The sequence below is a fragment of the Prunus avium genome, chromosome 4, assembly GCF_965620075.1.
Source record: "Prunus avium chromosome 4, drPruAviu1.hap1.1, whole genome shotgun sequence".
NCBI classification, from domain to species: domain Eukaryota; kingdom Viridiplantae; phylum Streptophyta; class Magnoliopsida; order Rosales; family Rosaceae; genus Prunus; species Prunus avium.
Window position 1 is genome coordinate 23064422 of NC_142287.1, and position 7804 is coordinate 23072225.

Here is a 7804-nt window from a genome sequence, read left to right on the forward strand (position 1 = left end):
GGTGTGGGTGGGGAAAGTGGTTGGGAGGTGGAGGTGACATGGTTGTGGGTTGTTGTTGAAGAGAAAGAGAGAAGATAAAAGCATGGTGGTGGCTGGTATTTGGGGGGGGGGGGGGGGGGTGTGGTATTAGATAGCGGTGCCTTTTTTAAATATATATAAAATAAAAAATAATCATCTTGATTTCTTTAGTTTTTTTTTTTAAATTTATAAATTGAATCCACACCATCAACCAAAAAGAAAAAACAAAAAATCACATTTCTCGCAACACGACAATTGTCATCAGAAAGTTTCGTTTTATTTTTCAAGTCCAAAGTCTCCATTTTTCTTTTGTTTCGAGTGTTTTTGACTGTGATCAAAGTCACTCAACAATCCATGGACACCAAAATCGGAGTGCTTTAAGTTAGCAAGGCTGCAAGAAATGAAGTGGGCATCCTCTACCAAACGGCGCCGCTATGGGAACTCCACCGTGATCAACTTGTCCGAGGCCACTTTGGGTCGCCACCTTGTTCGCCTACCCATCCAAATCGCCGTCACTGATGTCTTCATTGTGCCCGGTGACTTTAACTTGACCCTCCTCAACCACCTCATCGCAAAGCCCGGGCTTACGAACATTGCCTGTTGCAACGAGCTCAATGCTGGCTACGCTCACTCTCGTGGTGTCGACGCGTGTGTTGTTACTTTCATTGTGGACGGGATCAGTATTCTCAATGCGGTCGTTGAAGCCTATTGTGAGAACTTGCCTCTGATTTGTATAGTTGGAGGCTACTGGTGGATCAATGAATTTTTCAGAGGAGGTGCAACATTCAAAAGGCTAAAAGCTCATAAAAAAATATGTAAACAATAAAGTCCCTTATAATTTAACCTATAAATTAATCTGACGAAAATAAATATCAATTAAATCTAATAAAAATGCATATCAAATTATCAATTAAACAAATAAATCAAAATGCATACCTCAAGTCGTGTGCCGTGTAGTCTCTTTGAATTTTCCAAATTAGAACTATTGGGTTGGAGGACCTAACTTTAGTGACTACGGAAGCAGGATTCTTCACCACATTAGTACTATTGGGTTGCCTGATTTTAGCCAAGAGCTTAAGTACCCGACAAAAAAAAAAGAAAAAAGAAACGAAAAAGGTAGACATAGAGAATGAAGCTTTGTTAGTCGTGGGGAGGAGAGGGGGTTGCCGCCGCCAGGGTGGGGTGGCTGACGGTACTGGGTGGGTGGGACTTTTGGTGGCTGTTGGGTCTTTTGATTTTCCTCAAATAGTTTTTATTAGTTTTAATTTTATTAAAATCTAACAGTGTTATGATAGGGTTAATTCAAAGGACATGTGTCAAAAGTTAGATAAGGGACAGAGATGGGACAGACCAAATGGGAATAGAAGATCCTTAACCCCTTGAAGTTTGAACTGTAAGCCCATTGCGTATGTGAATAGGAAAGGACTTAGATGGGTTGATGTGATATTGCAAAAGTTTCAATCACATTGTAAAGATAAGATGGTTTAACTCTATGTTCAGATAATTGGCTTGTTGACTTCCTTCAATAAATAAAAACACATAAGCTTGTTGATATTAACTTGGGATTCGTTTTTGGTTTTTGGTTTTTGGTTAGAGATAAAGAGAATATAAGGGAGAAAATGAGAGATGAAGAAGGGTAGAGGAAGAGCGGTGGGAGAGATGATGTTGAAGAAATGTGTATGGAATTTACATAAAATTAAAATGAAAAAACACTTTTAAATTTTTTCCATCTTCATTTCTCCCTCATTCCTCCCACATGCTTCCTCCATCCCCTTTCATATCTCTCTTTTGCTCCATGTATTTCTTTTGTATTTCTAACAAGAAATGTGAAAACAAAAGGCAAAGGGCCCGTTTGATAACCATTTCAATTTTAGTTTTGAGTTTTTATTTTTTGTGTTAGAGTATAGAAGAAAATGATAGTGAGGGTGAGATTCAGAGAAAGGATGAGAGGGAGGAGTAACAAAAGTGAAAAGAATTTCAAATAGATTTCAATTTTTTGCCTTTTGTTTTCACTTTTGTAACTCGTTCCTCCCATCCTCCCCCTCAATCCCATCTTCACTCTCATTCTTACTTCCATTCTCCTTCTTTTTCCTTTATACTCTAGCACAAAAAATGAAAACTAAAAACTGAAATTGAAATGGTTATCAAACTGACCCTAAAAGGTTGCCAAACAAGCCCTTCAATTATAAATTTTAAAATATTTTAACAAGGCAAAAACGAAAGAGAAAGAAAAAAAAAACTATATATTTTCATGAATTTATAAATTTTATATAGTAAGTTATTTTTCTTTTTCTTTTTCATTTGTTAATAGTTCGAGAAATGGTATTTGCATATCAATCCTTGAGTGTGCTAGTGGCTGCCATTTGGGTCTTGCGCTCATAATGATCCAGAAGATACAACTTTGTAGCCATGGCCATGGGTGTGAAGCTTCCCCTAAACTCAATCTGGGAAGTGGGTATATTTTACAGCCCATGGTAAGCCCAAAGGAAGAGATGAGGGCGACGTTTAGACATTAAAGTGAAAAAGATAAAGAGAAATTAATGATGGTCATGTGATTTTGCTGGGAAAATTTAGACGACAACAAGTTGGAGTATGAAAACTAGTTTGAACAGAAATCAAAGATAAGGCAGAAGGGAAGAGCGCCCCTTCATCAGTATCCATCATGACAGCTGAAGAAAGGGACCATATCCAAAGCCCTTCTCTTCGTATTTTCATCATGATGAGGCCTTTAAAATTATATCTGAAAGCTCCCATACAGTTTCCCTCATCGCTTTTGCAAGCCAAAAACATCTCCTAAAATCAAGGGCCAGCCCAAAAAATATCCTATAAATTTCAATGACGCCAATCTGAGGTCATGCTGTGTGCACCTGATTATCGGGTAATTAGGAGCTGAATGAGTCTATGATACAAATACTCTTATTAATATAAATTGTTGGTTCTAAACTTAAGCATATACAATTAGAGCTCGTTTGAGAGTGCATGTCTCAGAAGTTAACACAAAACGAGAGTTTTGCTCGTTATAGGACTTGACCAAACATCTCACGACACAAGCTTACGACAACCATGCAACACCTGTATGAAAGAATTTTGGGAAGACCAAAATCACTTATGGGGAGAAGCACCTCCCATTATTTACTTTTTAAAAAAAAGGTGTTCCTCCCAATCATTAATGTATATCACTGGACATATACTAACCCACTCAAGAGAGTTTAAGAACATTAAGTGAGTTTCTTTTTTCTGGGTGAAACTTGATTTCTTCCATATATATATATAGCAATGCTTAGTTGGTAGATATATGACAAAACATGTGTTACATATAAAAGTGGTACTATTGGAAAGTAGACTTGGATTTAATATTCCACAGACCAGATGAGAAACTAGACTCCTGATAACATAATTTGCAGAATTTTTCTCTTTCTTTTTGAGTGAGATGCATGTCATCACTTCCTACTATTCACTTAAAGTTGTCAAGAATAAGAAATTTCCATAGAGCATCAACCACAACCAGAGGACAAGAGAGAAATAATAGAATGGTTGAAGTTTTTTTTTTTTTTTTTTTTGGAAAGAAAGCATAAGAGGACAAGCTATAAATCAGCATTCCAACTTTCAACCCATGTCCTCAAATATTGTAGGATTATAAGAAGAAGGCTCGCAAATACAGCTGGGGGACCAATAATGACCAAGGGAATGTTTCATCGAAGAGGGTCAAGATCCTTTTCAACCCCACCAGGTGGGGGAAGACTCGTTTTGGTGACAAAGCATCATCAGCCCACTAGTCAAATTATTAATTCATGATCATCAACCCATTGAACCAACAACAAACTCTTTTTCTTTCTTTCTTTATGTTTCAAATGCCACTGAAATTTTCAAACCCCACAAAATTCAAAAACAAAGTCAATGAAAAGAGAGATGGTCGCATAAGGCGCACAAGTAAAAACCTACAATAATAATGTGAAGGAGGAGGAGGCCCCTAGCTCTAGCATGGCTTACCTACAATTACCAACCAAAAAAAAAAAAAAAAAAAAGAGTTTAGGGAAGGTTGGTGAGGATGACAAGAACTTAGACAAGTTTAAAAAGAGGGGATATTTTCACATTTGCTAAATACCACACGTTTAAAACTTAATCAAACTACTAATGATCATTATGACAATGCACTTAATTTATATTATTTTCCACTAAGGCATTTTTGTATCTTACTTGAATAAGAAAGTATGGCCTAGGCTGGTCTACGGCTGCCTCGAATTCTTTTTTAGTTGTTATATGTATAAATATATGTTATATTTATAAATATCCATAAAACTTTGTCCTTTGGAGAGCCAACTTTTAGAAAGTTGGCAAACAGTCTTTCGGCTAGTATTATACAAATTGTACTGTCTTGATGAACGTAGTGGAAGTCTTAGTTGGTCTCTTTAGAGAAGATTATGTGTGATGGGTGGGTCGTCATAGTGGCTGAGTAAGCGGAAAATAGAATATGAAAATGGATAACATAGTTTTCTATCTTGCTCGAGTTTGAAGGATGTTGAGGTTTCACTCCAAAACTAATTGGCTATGGGGGAAGTAGTTCAACTCTTTATAAGTCATTGCAAAGTTTTCTAACTTCCCAATGTGGAACATTTTACCTTCACATTCTCATAGTCTTGGTTCCTTTTACCGTTATTATGAATTCACCAACATTTGTTTTTAGTTAAAAAGAAACAACATATACTGATGTAGCTCAAGAAGAGTCACAATCTTTAAAGAGAACATTGATCCTAAATGAAGTTAGGGGAATCCTCAAATCATAACATATCAGTCTTGAGAGACAATCCATATCTAGCTAGGCTATGGCCACCCCACAATTAATATAGGAGGAGGAGGAGGAGCCATTTCCGTTGACATTATTTAAAATATCTCTGACATACCCCCCAATTATAATGAAAAAGACGGATATGGCATCATTGAGGCACCTTTGCCCACCGTACGTCGTGGCTAGTTGGCTACGATCCACCGGAAGGAGATGAGAGAAAGGGGAATGGAAAGATTTTATAGAATTAATTTTTGTTCTTTTATAGCTTTTTAACAAAGATGAATAGTGTACTTTAAAATTTACAAAAAACTTGAAGGATGACTGAGTTCGGATCCAAATAGAATCATCTTACAAATTTCATCTCCTTATTACTCCATTTTTATTTTAGCGCATAAGTGTTCGCATGAAGAGAACTAGTTTGAAGTTGTTAGCTAGCTAAAAAGAAAATATATACACTCCCCTTTTTTCAAGGATTCTTCAAATAATTTTATTTGAGGGACACCCTTTAGGGCCCCCTACAAGTTTTTTTTCAATGATTCAAACCATCTATTTTATAAGTCTACATTCATATATCTGATTATGTTCTACAAAATCAATGAATACGGTGCTTCAAGAAAGTACTAAAATTTCAATAATTCAATTGAGTAGTCAAATGATATCAGATTCAAGTGATTTTTTTGTAGAGATTATTTTTTTTTTTTTTGGCAAGTTGTAGAGATAATCTTTAAATGAATATGTCTACAAAATAGAGGGTTTGAATTAGTGAAATACAATGCGGAGTGAGCCCTACAAAAGTGTCTCTCAAATAAACTTATTTGAAAAATCCCTCAACAAAAACTCTCTCTCTCTATATATATATATATATATATATATATATATATATATATAAAATCACAGAAAGTATAATATGAAAAGGGTTATCTTTTCGTACATGCAAATCAGTTAAATCAAAAGTCAAAACCCATTCATCTTAACCATCCAAATTGCTCCTGATCCTGAACGTTTGTCCACCCCCTTAGTCAACCTCCAAAATCATGGCCGTTGACTTGTGAAATGGTTAAATAACATATTGACTTGTGACTTAGCAAAACGCATGGCCCCATTGGATCGATGATCACTACTAGAATACATCACATCAAAAAACTGAAGTTGCATTAACATTTAGCTAGCTGATTAATTAGTGAATTAAGCTAAGCTCCAATCAGTTAATCTAGTTAGGAATAAAAAGAAGACTAATTATAAGTTTGGTGAGTGTCTTCCACAAACTAGACCTACCCATTGAGAATGGAGGGCGTGTACGCGGTGCGTGCATCACTCTTTTAACTTGTGTGGTTGACCTCAAAAAATAATATAAAATATTAGTACAAAAGTATGAAAGATGAGAAAATTAGTCAGATTAAAGCAGCTTTGGATTGACAAAAATACATGGACCTAAAATAAAGTTACAAAGGCAAGGAAGTATAGTTTAAATTTGCGCAAAGTTTTCTTGTATTTGCATGCTGCTCAATGCTCAATGCTCAATGCTCATGTCATGTTCTTTGTATTTGCTCTCTCTGTCAACCAAATGTGACCCGAAACCAAAAGACCCCACATACATGGTCAGCTCATCATCCTACTACTTCAACTTACTTCTCTCTCTCTCTCTCTCTCTCTCTCTCTCTCTCTCTCTCATACGAGGGATGTCACTACTTTGTGTCTCAATCCCCTGAGTAAGCATCTTTTGATTTGTCAGCTTGCACACCTCAAGCTTACTGCGATATGACATCATTTTCTTTTATTTTCACGTTGGACAACCAATGAGCTCCTCCGAACTTCAAATTGCACCAAGCTAGGCTACCTGTATCTAATAAAAAATTCTAATTGGCGAAAAAAAATTATGTTGGCATGTTCACTAACTTGAAATCGGAGTAAGTATGAATTAGAATGATTGTTGAAGACTCCTAATTATCAGGAATCACAATATCACTATCCTTTTACTATCGAGTCTCACTCATAATCAGGATTGTGATTGCTAATTTTATGCGGGTCTCACTCTTGTTTTTTATTCTCAAAGTGTTAGTAAATACTGGAATGACCTTGAATAGGAGTGTCTCCCATTTTTTGTTAGTAAACATGTCATTAGTTCCTTACCTTGATCTTCCTTCTTATTATCGAACATGTGTCAAACTGTGATATGTTAATAAGGATGAATGGTTTCTTTCCAAACATAGGGAGACAAATATGTTCCTATAAGAAATGAAATTGTCCTAGCTACTTCTTAAACTCTATTGAGAGGAGAGGAGTTCCTTCACTTGTTGTCTCCAAATCGCATATATGACTAAACTTTCAAATTGGTTCTAGTGAAGTAAAGGTTAATATCAAATGACGATTATTTGTAATTATCATGCTTTAAAGCTAAGGAAGTTGTGCAATTATAATAACCATCTGATCTGAAGACATTTCTTAGAGAAAGTCTTGAGTTGGACAAAATTTATTGTTTAAAGAAAAGTTTCTCCAAAAATCAATTGAAATCTTCATACTAAAATTTTACAAAAACAAGAGCATAGGATTTGGTAACAAAATATTCTTTCAAAGAAAAGGAGGGAATCACACATATTTACTTATGTCTTGGAATTAGATATTGTACTTTTGTGTGTCTCAGGGTACACGATGCTATTACTAACCTAATTTTGGGGCGTGACAAAAAAAGTTAATAGAAGATAGTGCGTCAGTATTCCATTTGTTCATATCACGTGCTGTCAATCAGTAATTAAAATTTAGATAATAGTGTAACAAAACAAAAAAGGAATGATATTTAGTGCCTCTAGTATTATTGTTTAAAATCCCCAATACATAATTGCTTTAATGAGATCTCAATCTCATGATTGATTAATTTTTTATCCGATGCATTTTTCATTATACATACATTGTAGCCTAAAAACCCTCGCATTAAGTAGACATATTCATTATCATCGCGAATACTTTTGGTATGTCTCTTTTTAAAGATTCAAGCATTCAAAC

General features: G+C 35.4%; 1 pseudogene; it reads left to right on the plus strand.

Moving 5' to 3' along the window:
* Positions 1-418: 418 nt before the first annotated feature.
* Positions 419-844, plus strand: LOC148295060 (pyruvate decarboxylase 4 pseudogene; annotated as a pseudogene).
* Positions 845-7804: the final 6960 nt, after the last annotated feature.